The 10991-nt window shown below is 45.0% G+C and overlaps 1 pseudogene; it reads left to right on the top strand.

Moving 5' to 3' along the window:
* Window positions 1-3222: 3222 nt before the first annotated feature.
* On the top strand, window positions 3223-10351 carry LOC132571764 (large ribosomal subunit protein uL2-like; annotated as a pseudogene).
* Window positions 10352-10991: the final 640 nt, after the last annotated feature.

Genomic DNA, 10991 nt, shown 5'->3' with positions numbered 1-10991 from the left:
AATTTTATTTGTATCCCGCCCTCCCCGCCGGAGCAGGCTCAGGGCGGCTAACAGCATCATTCAAGTTTCAGTTATACAGAGATAAATGAAATTACATTTAAACATTAAAATTCTGGTTAAGTTTTAAAAATTAAATTAAATTAGATTGGTAAAAGTGCTAATGCTATTTGTCTTTTATGATGGCGGTTATCATTAACAATTTCCTTTTTCATCAGCGAAAGCCAGTCGGAAGAGGAAGGTCTTGCAGGCCCTGCGGAATTGTTCAAGATCCCGCAGGGCCCGCATTTCCTCTGGAAGTTGGTTCCATAGGCTCGGGGCTAAGGAGGAGAAGGCCCGGTTATGGGTGCTTTGCAGCTTCACCTCTCTCGGTCCGGGAGTAGTCAACAAGTTTTTCCCGGCTGACCTCAGTGCTCTCTGGGGTTCATATGGGGAGAGACGGTCCCTAAGGTAGACAGGTCCTCGACCATATAGGGCTTTAAAGGTAATGACCAGCACTTTGTAACGAACCCGGTATATAACTGGCAGCCAGTGCAGTTCGCGCAGTCCAGGCTGTATGTGTTCCCATTTAGGAAGCCCCAACAACAGTCTAGCTGCTGCATTCTGCACCAGCTGCACCAGCTGCAGCTTCCGGGTTCAGTACAGAGGCAGCCCCATGTAGAGGGCATTGCAGTAATCCAGTCTCGAGGTGACCGTTGCGTGAAGCACCGTTACCAGATCTTGGCGCTCTAGGAAGGGAGCCAACTGCTTTGCCCCCCTTAGATGGAAAAAGGCTGACTTGGCAGTGGCTGCAATCTGGGCCTCCATTGATAATGAAGGCTCCAGTAAAACTCCCAGGCTTTCAGCGGTGCCCCGTCAAAGACCGGGAGAGGTATTTCCCCTTCCAGAGCGCCCCGACCCAGACAAAGGACTTCTGTCTTCGCTGGATTCAGTTTCAGCCCGCTCCTCCTCAACCAAGTTGCCATAGCAAGGCCTGGTCTAAATTCTCTGGGACGCAGTCAGGCCGGCCGTCCATCAGCAGATATAGTTGGGTGTCATCTGCATATTGATGGCACCCAAGTCCATGTCTCCTGGCAATCTGGGCAAGGGGGCGCATATAGATATTAAATAACATTGGTGAGAGAACTGCCCCCTGAGGCACTCCACAGTCCAGTGTGCGCCTCTGGGACCGCTCGCCCCCAATTGCCACCCTTTGTCCCCGATCCTCGAGGAAGGAGGAGAGCCATTGTAAGGCAGACCCCCTCACCCCTACATCGGCGAGGCGGCGGGTCAGTAGCCGATGGTCGACCGTGTCAAACGCGGCCGACAGCATCGCTGCCCCAGACATAAGAACATAAGAGAAGCCATGTTGGATCAAGCCAATGGTCCATCCGGTCCAACAGGCAGTGTTCCCTCTAAGCTGCAGGGTCTTGTGAGCAAAAACTCAACTTTGTGAGCTACTGGCATGAAAGTTGTGAGCTCCTGCATCAATTAGTGTGCTCTGGGGTCCTCCTTCCTGAGCTAAGATAAAAAAGGTGGCTCAGTGGTAGAGCATCTGCTTGGTAAGCAGAAGGTCCCAGGTTCAATCCCCCGCATCTCCAATAAAGGGTCCAGGCAAAAAGGTGTGAAAAACCTCAGCTTGAGACCCTGGAGAGCCGCTGCCAGTCTGAGTAGACAATACTGACTTTGATGGACTGAGGGTCTGATTCAGTATAAGGCAGCTTCATATGTTCATGTGTGAGCTGGAGGCTAAACATCTGTGAGCTAGCTCACGCTAACTCGGCTTAGAGGGAACACTGCTCACAGGGTGTCTGTTGTGGGGGAAGGAGATATAGGAGGTTGTAAGCCGCTCTGAGTCTCTGATTTAGAGAGAAGGGTGGGGTATAAATCTGCAGTCTTCTTCTTGGTGCTTGTGGGGGGTGGTGTCAGAGTGGTAGGGCTTCTGGAGTTCTGGCCCCACTGATGGACCTCCTGATGGCTTCTGGGCCACTGTGTGACAGGAAGTGTTGGACTGGATGGCCTGATGCAACAGGGCTTCTGTTATATTCTTATGTTTGGGGCCAATGATGCTCTGTCTTCTTGGTGTTTGGGGGGGGGCATAGTGGGAGAGCTGCTGGCCTTCTGGCCCTGTTTGAGAGCTGCAAGGATGGAAGGAAAGGTGGAAAGAAAGCAAATAAATTGGGGAGGGAGGAAGAGGTGAAAAGAAAGCAACTTTAACTATAAATGCATTCTCCAAGCCATCAGCTGGCTTGGCTTGGAGAAGTGATTTAAAGAGACAGATGCCTTCTCCAAGCCAGGCAGTGGGGGCTTCAAGAGCCACACAATATGGCTGAAAGAGCCACAGTTTGGCCACCTCTGCTCTAGTGTTTAAAATAATCCTATTGCAGACTCAGTATTGCTTACAGGAAAAACAGTAGACTCTATCTTTCAGCAGCTTCGACTTTTAGACACCAAGGTGGATAGGCTCTTTGCTGGGAGTAAAGATGAGTAAAGTCTGGGGCAGTGATGCTCTGTATTGTGGGTGCTTGGGGGGCACAGTAGGAGGGATCCTAGCCCCACTGTTGGACCTGCTGATGGCACTTGGGTTTTTTGGCCACTGTGTGACACAGAATGTTGGACTGGATGGGCCAATGGCCTGACCAAACATGACTTATGTTCTTATGATGCTTGTACCATTCCTCAAACAAGCCTCCCACGTACTGACTGTAGGAATGTGAAGACTCAAGTTCCACTTTTGCCAGCAACAAGAGGAACTGAGCACATAACTAATTTGGCCATCCCATCAAATCGGTTGATGTGTTGCTTGATAATCTAGGCTATTTGCAATGCCTTTTGTCAAAGGCCACCTGACAGAGCTATTTGGGAGGTGCCTCGGGTGGTTGGATATACGTGCAGTGGATCTACTGAATAGCTCCAGTCATTGCCAGGGCCAGTTTGGTGTATTGGTTAAGTGCATGGACTCTTATCTGGGAGAACTGGGTTTGATTCCCCACTCCTCCACTTGCACCTGCTGGAATGGCCTTGGGTCAGCCATAGCTCTCGCAGGAGTTGTCCTTGAAAGGGCAGCTTCTGTGAAAGCTCTCTCAGCCCCACCCACCTCACAGGGCGAGGAAGATAAAGAAGATTGTAAGCCGCTCTGAGTCTTTGATTCAGAGAGAAGGACGGGCTATAAATCTGCAGTCTTTTTCTTCTTCGGGTGCCATGTGGCCTAGAGGCGTCACGAGGTGCCCCCTCTCCTCACGCGCCATGCCCGCTGCCTTCCCAACCTCGCAGAGGCTTCGTAAGCCTCAGTGAAGTCAGGGGTAGGGGGCGTGGCAGCAAGCAGGCTCAGAGCCTGGCTCTGAGTATGCCTGCCGCCTTCCGAACCCTGCCGAGACTTCCCAAGGCTCAGGAAGCCTCGGCAAAGTGGGTGGGCTCTGAGCGCACCTGCTGTCTTCCGGACTTCCCTAGTAACCAAACTTTTTATTTTGCAATATATTGGAATAAATTCATCTATTCAAATTCAAATATACTTCTCCAATACATTACATATTTCCCTCCCCCCCCCCACTTTTATTCATGACCTCCGCCGGTACTTAAAACAAATTAAAAGCATATTAAAGATAAATTCACAATTATAAAATCTTTAGAAAGAAAAAAAAATTATCATTCACTAACCTTTTCTCTAATAATCACTTAGCACTTATTAAACACAACGCTCATAATTATTAATTCAGTTCCAGAGTTCCCCCTATCTTAGTCTTATCTTAACTCTCATATATATATATTTACCAAATAGCTATGTTCTACTAATACTTTTATCACAATATCATAATACCTCTTTAACATTAAAAGTTCAATTAATGTTGAACTACTAAATATCTTTTCACCGTTATAAAATTTTTACACAAAGAGTTATCTTTCAATAGCCCTTTCTCTATAATTCACTTAGTATTTATTAAACACAAAGCTCAAAGTTATAAAGTCAGCTCCGGAGTTCCAGCTGTCTTAATCTTATCTTAACTCATATATGCATAATTACCATGTAACTATATTCTACTAACTCAATAATCACGATTGTTCATTATCATTTAAAGTTCAATTGATGTTGTCATAAACTACTAAATGACTCTTCACCCTCCATTGTATTTCCACTTAACTGTGGAATTTACTCCAGTCTTCTTTAAACTTCTCCAAATTGTTGTCTTTTAAGATTCTAGTAAGTTTGTCCATTTCACTCCAGTTAAGAACCTTTAAGACCCAGTCCCATTTTTCAGGTATTCTGTCTTGCTTCCACATTTGCGCATACAATGTTCTCGCCGCTGAAAGCAAATACCACAACGATGTTCTGTCTTGCTTCGGAAAGCTTTCCATTTGTAATCCCACCAGAAAGACATCTGGTGCTCTCTTAATATTATAACCCAAGATTTTCGAAATCTCCTGTTGAATCATTGTCCAAAATTGTTTCGCCTTTTCACAAGTCCACCACATGTGGTAGAAAGAACCTTCATGTTTTTTACATTTCCAATACCTATCTGAAGCTTGATTACTCATTTTTGTTAGCTTTTTAGGTGTCATGTACCATCTGTACAGCATTTTGAAACAGTTCTCTTTTATGTTATAGCACGTTGATATTTTCATTGAATTCTTCCATAGGTGTTCCCACGTCTCCATCTGTATTTCTTTATTAAAGTTAATCGCCCATTTAATCATTTGAGGCTTCACCACCTCTTCTTCTGTAGACCATTTCAATAACAGTTTATACATCCTTGAGATCAATTTTTCATTCTCACCCAACAGCATTTTCTCCATTCTGTTTTCTCTCGTCTTATACCTGTGCTCTTAATGTCTTTCTCTATCAAGCTTTTAATTTGTAACAGCTGAAACCAATCAAATTTGTCCTGCAGTTCTTCAACCAATTTCATTTCAACTTTGCCCCCCTTAAACTTTAGCAGTTGTTCGTATGATACCCATTTCCCTTCCCTTACACTTTGCGGCATACTTATTACTTCTGTTGGCACAATCCAAAGTGGTTTCCTCTCATCTCCATACTTACTATATTTTTTCCAAGTATTCAGCAAACTCCTCCTTATATAGTGATGTGAAAAAAACCCATCCATCTTCTCTTTCCCGTAATACATATACGCATGCCAGCCAAAGATATTTCCATGTCCTTCTAGCACCAATAATTTTTTGTTGATCAAGGTCATCCATTCCTTAATCCATACCAAACAAACTGCATCATGGTATAGCATTAAATCAGGTAATTGGAAGCCGCCTCTTTCTTTCGCATCTGTTAAGATTTTCATTTTGATTCTTGGTTTCTTGCCCGCCCAGATAAACTCTGAAATCTTTCTTTGCCACAGGTTAAATTGTTTCTTATCTTTCACTATTGGGATAGTTTGAAATAAAAACATCATCCTTGGTAGAACATTCATTTTAACTGCAGATATCCTCCCCAGCATAGATATGTTTAGTTTATTCCATTTTAACATATCACCTTCTATTTTATGCCAGAGCTTTTCATAGTTGTTCTTATATAAGTCAATGTTTTTCATCGTCATCTCCACACCTAAATTTTTTACTTTGGAAGCAACTTCACATCCAGTGGCGTTTTGTCTTCCGGACTTCCCAAGACTCGGGAAGCCTCGGCGAAGTCTGAGGCATGGCAGCGAGCCATCCTGACCTTGCTCAGGTTTGGGGCGGGGAGCAGGGGTCTGCCTGGGGTGGCAGAACCCCCAGCGCCGGGTCTGGCCAGAGCCAAAGATTTTCCAGAGTTTTTATTGCACAACAAGGACTGGCTGAAGGTCAGAGGTATCTCATCAGGCTGTGTATTTAAAGATGCAAGTGTAGCACCCTTGTTGCCTCAGTCTTCCCTTCTGCCCTGCTGTGATCATGCAGTGCCACTGTCTTCTAGTCCTCAACGCATTAATTTACAAACTGTTCCAGGAGCTAGTTTATATAAAAAAAATTTCCCTGCACAACGTTCTCCTATCAGTGATAATAGTGATAGTAGTGTTATGGGAATTTTAGTACCTTCACCTGCTGCTCAACCTGCTCCCTCAGACTTAATGGCGGAACCACAAGTGTTTCCCCCAAGCAGTATCCAAGGAAATTCCGGATTTTGTGCACATTTGGAACTTGAAGAAGTTAAACTGTCCCCAAGTGGTCATGTCAGAGGCCAGCAAAGCACAACTTCAGCTATCTTCAATTGTGAAGCTTCCGTATATTGCCCTTGGTCCTGGCACTTGAGTTAGATAACAGTTCACAATCTATGACCCATGAACCAGATCCACCTGCTGTGATTTTTTGTTCTGTAGAAACAAGGTTGTCCATTCCAACAATACTGAAACAGTCTTCTATTCTGAACTGCAGGAACAGATCTATTGCAGGAGTGGAATCTATAGACGAGTATGAAAAGAGGTAGGTAAAGGTATTCCTCTGTGCAAGCACCAGTCGTTTCCCCCTCTGGGGTGACGTTGTTTTCACAGCGTTTTCACGGCAGACTTTTAATAGGGTGGTTTGCCTTTGTCCAAAAACAATGGGAATGACTATTAACTGCTATATCCTGCAATGACTCAAAACCATTTTGGACACTAGTTAACAGAGCACTTAGACCAGGAATTTCCATCCGTTATTGCTCCCTCTACTTGGTATCAGTATTTTCTTGATCTATTCCAAGAGGAGGCTCCAGGTGCTCTCCATGTGACCAACCTTGTTCCTGACAATATGCCTGAATGGTTTCCTGTGACTCCAGAAGTTGTTGTGGCAGGATTTCTTTTGGGTTGGCTTGGGTCTCGTATGAAATTGGCAACAAGAGTTCTAAGCTCTTCATTCATATTGCTCTCACCCAAAAGCATAAGTTGAGAATGTAGGTCAGGAGAGTAGACAGAAACTAGGGTAAAGTTGAGAGTCTTTGGAGGATAGGAATTCCCTTATATAGTATTGTGAGGAATTGATAACTTGCCATCTGGAACTACTATCTGCAGTACTGGAATTCAGTTTCCGGGGAAAGTCTTTAAAAGCCCTGGAGCTACAGTACAGTTAAAACAGCACTGAGAGAAGACTGACAAAGGGTTAAACCAATGAAAACGTAGGAAATCCAGGAAATATGGTCTTTTGATCTCTTTGTGAGAAGTTGTGCAGAACTTTGACGCCCCAGGCTTTTCCTTCTGTTGGCTGTAGCTCCTCCCCCTCCCAGTCCCCTGGGGAAGGAAGGAAAGAGTCTGAACTTCTTTTGCTCAGTTCCCCGGATCCCATGGGAGAAATATAAAGAAAGCATCTTTAAGTCCAATGAGTGCTAATGTTTTTAAGCATGTTTTTAAAAATACATATTTATGTCAGTGTTCCCTGCATCTGCTCCTAGGCAGGCTTCTCCCTCTCCTCTAGGCCGCAAATCAAGACACAAATGACCACTCTGTGGGACTAATGAACTCTTGTTCCTCATTGTTCATTGCAGAGCGGAAGAAACAGCCAAGAAGATCTGGGAAACTGAAATGGCACAAATCCAGAAATGGCACTACGAGTGCGTGGACCTTCTAAGGTGAGGGATGTGTTGGGCAGCAATATCTCTTCTATTTGATACTAATTTATATGTGGCTTCATCTTGGAGAGATGCATTGGAAAGCAGCTCCCGTTTTCCAGTGACAGATGGAATGTTAACTTCCTCGGGAATTGTCAAGCGTGCTTATTTCTGTAACTTATTGTTTCTTAGACAAAGTTTTTAAAAACATATATTTATGTCAGAGTTTCCTGCATCTGCTCCTAGGCAGGCTTCTCTCTGTCCTCTGGGCCCCAAATCAAGACACAAATGACCACTCTGTGGGACTAATGAACTCTTGTTCCTCATCTTTCATTGCAGAGCGAAAGAAATTTTAAGGAGCGAGCTCGTTGAGCTCCAAAATTCGTTTTATGAGTGCGTGGACTTATTAAGGTGAGGGATGTATTGGGCAGCAGTATACATTGGGCAGCAATATCTCTTCTATTTGATACTAATTTATATGTGGCTTCATCTTGGAGAGACGCATTGGAAAGCAGTTCCCGTTTTTCAGTGACAGATGGAATGTTAACTTCCTCGGGAATTGTCAAGCGTGCTCATTTCTGTAACTTAATTGTTTCTTAGACAAAGAGTAGGTCACCAGCTCTCTACTGTTCCCCCCTTATTTACAACAATTGGGCAAGTAATAAATCCATCTGGCCTAAGGATGTTTATGCTACAGCCTGGCTGGTACTACTTTCAAGTCGCCTATCCCACAGGTTCACACAGACAACTCTTATCTTCATCTAGAGAAGTGTGAGAATGGGAGATGTTTTTAATAGCCTAAATTCCTTAGCAATAAAAGAGATACTGTTTAGTAACCTTTGAACCCGTGACTCAAGTATGCATCTGTATGGTAACCTTTGAAGATATACTATATATCAACTGTGTAATTCTGTATACATCATTACTTCCATGGCTTGTGTCCTTGGTACAGCTTCTGAATTTCTAACAATAAAATAGCTTTGATTTAAAACAAAAGACTGCTTATTGAGAAATATCGGCGCTTGACAGGAATACTAAGACCAGTGTTCCCTCTTAGCTGACTTAGTGTGAGATAGCTCACCGTTTTTTAGCCTCCAGCTCACACAATCCGGATCTTATCCCCGTCCCTTCCCTGCGCCATGCTTGCCTGAGCCAAGCCTGCCGGGCCAGTTCTATTTTTCTTTCGTATTTTGGATCAATGTCACCAGTCTCTGCTAGGAAGTGGCGATGATCCGGCTGAGTATACAACGGGCCATGTCATCCGCGGCCAGAGAAAAGGTGCTGGGTCTGTGTTTAGGGCCCATGTGAAGCACGGGAAGGGTCCAGCAACGCTGAGAGCTGTCGACTTTGCTGGGAGGCATGGCTATATTAAGGGCATTGTGAAGATATCGTTCATGATCCTGGCTGAGGAGCCCCTCTTGCCAAGATTGCTTTCCATGATCCATATGAGTTTAAGAAACGAACAGAATTGTTCATTGCAGCTGAGGGCATTCATACAGGACAGTTTGTGTACTGTGGCAAAAAGGCTCAGCTCATGTTGGCAATGTGCTACCTGTTGGCACTCTGCCAGAAGGCCCCATTGTCTGTTGTCTTATAGAGAAGCCTGGCGATCATGGCAAACTAGCTCTTGCTTCTGGAAACTATGCCACAGTTATCTCCCACAATCCTGAAACTAAAACAAAACAGAGTGAAATTGCCTTCTGGCTCCAAGCAAGTGATTTCCTCTGCAAACAGAGCAGTTGTCAGTATTGTTTCTGGCGGTGGCCGTATTGACAACCCTATCTTGAAAGCTGGGCGAGCTTATCACAAACACAAGGCCAAGAGAAACTGCTGGCCCCCTGTCTGTGGTGTGGCTATGAATCTTGTTGAACACCACCAACGCATTGGTAAGCCCTCAACCCTCAGGAAAGATGCTCCAGCTGCTCGTGAATATATATATATATATACACACACACACATACAATTTAGTTAAGATGTCAGAGTAAACAAGTTAATTTGTAAAAAGCAAAGCAATCACAGTTCCCAGGAAAAACCAGGTGATGAGGCTGCCCTCTCTGCAACATGGAATTCCTGAGGATTTGGGGGTGGAGATGATTTGAAGAAGGGAGAGCCTCTTGAAACACATCAGTAGCCTGGGGACTACTTCTTGAGCCTGGGGACTACACCTCTTGAGCCATTACCAAAATAAATTATCTAAGTCTTAGAAACCAACTAGAGTCTTGTGCATGGACTTCTGTATTGTTGAATGTAATGGAATGTGTATATCATGGCTTTGGTACATGTATGTGGTGATTGTTGAGCGTATGAGGGTGTAAATACAGTTACACACGCTTATTTAAACAAGTACTTACAGTGTGTTGCTTTGTGGTTGCTCAACCTTTACACTGGAGCTTTGTGTTTCTCCAGGCACCCACCTGGAGGCTGGCAACCCTGTCAGGTGGGATTGGGGGCTGCCACCAAAAGGGTTTTGGAGGGTTTGCTTTACTGAAGGAAGGAAAGGAGGGAGGCAGGTTGTCCCTCCCTTTGTCCTCTGATTCTCCTGGCACAGCCCCCCCCTTTCGACAACTCAGCCGCTGAGCCTGAGATGTACAGAAACCTCCCCCCCTCCCCACTAAAAACTTTTGTGAACACCTTACATTGCAAATACCAAAAGTCAAAAAGTACAACCCTTCAGCTCTATAATTAAGGTTGCCGACCCTGAGTTTTATTATTTACAATTTGTATTATAGGGCTGCTAACCTTACCATGACAGTTAGCAAGATGGCAACGACAATGACAGATTTATACTCTGCCATCCTCTCTGAAGCAGAGTCTCAGAGTGGTTTACAATCTCTTTCCCCCACAACAGACTTGTCTCGAGGGGATTTGGATTAAGCCAGCATGTTGTCCAGGCAAGGTCACCTGTTCTGAGTTGGGAAATTGCCAGAGATTTCGGGGATGGAGCCTGGGGAAAACGGGGCTTGGGGAGGGAGGGGCCTTAGCAGAGAATAATGCCATAGAGTCCACCATGCAAAGCAGCCATTTTCAGCAGGGGACCGTTCTTCATTTTCTGGAGAGCAGAAAAGTATTTACTTGCCATCAGATGACCCCAGCCAGGAACAATTCTGCCCAGGCGTTGTTTGGTTAAAAAAAAAACCTACTGGAATGCCCACTCCCCACCCCTCCTGGCTGAAAAAAAATCACCTCCTTGCCGCCCAGGCCTCCCAGGGAAATCTCACCAAAAGAACATACTGCAAGGCACATGAAAGCTCATACCTTGAAGAACACTTCATGGGTCTAAAGTGCCAGTGGACTTCAGCTTTTCTCTCAAAAACTGGAAGGGGAGAGAAGGAAGGAGAGGCAGCTCAGTTCCTCTCTGCACAACACAGAGATGGGGGAAGGAAGGAAGGAAGAAGAAGAAGATATTGGATTTATATCCCGCCCTCCACTCCAAAGAGTCTCAGAGCGGCTCACAATCTCCTTTACCTTCCTCCCCCACAACAGACACCCTGTGAGGTGGGTGGGGCTGGAGAGG

Source organism: Heteronotia binoei, chromosome 5, assembly GCF_032191835.1.
Source record: "Heteronotia binoei isolate CCM8104 ecotype False Entrance Well chromosome 5, APGP_CSIRO_Hbin_v1, whole genome shotgun sequence".
NCBI lineage: Eukaryota > Metazoa > Chordata > Lepidosauria > Squamata > Gekkonidae > Heteronotia > Heteronotia binoei.
Note: the sequence above shows the minus strand (reverse complement) of the source record. Positions and strands in the feature narration are given on the sequence as shown.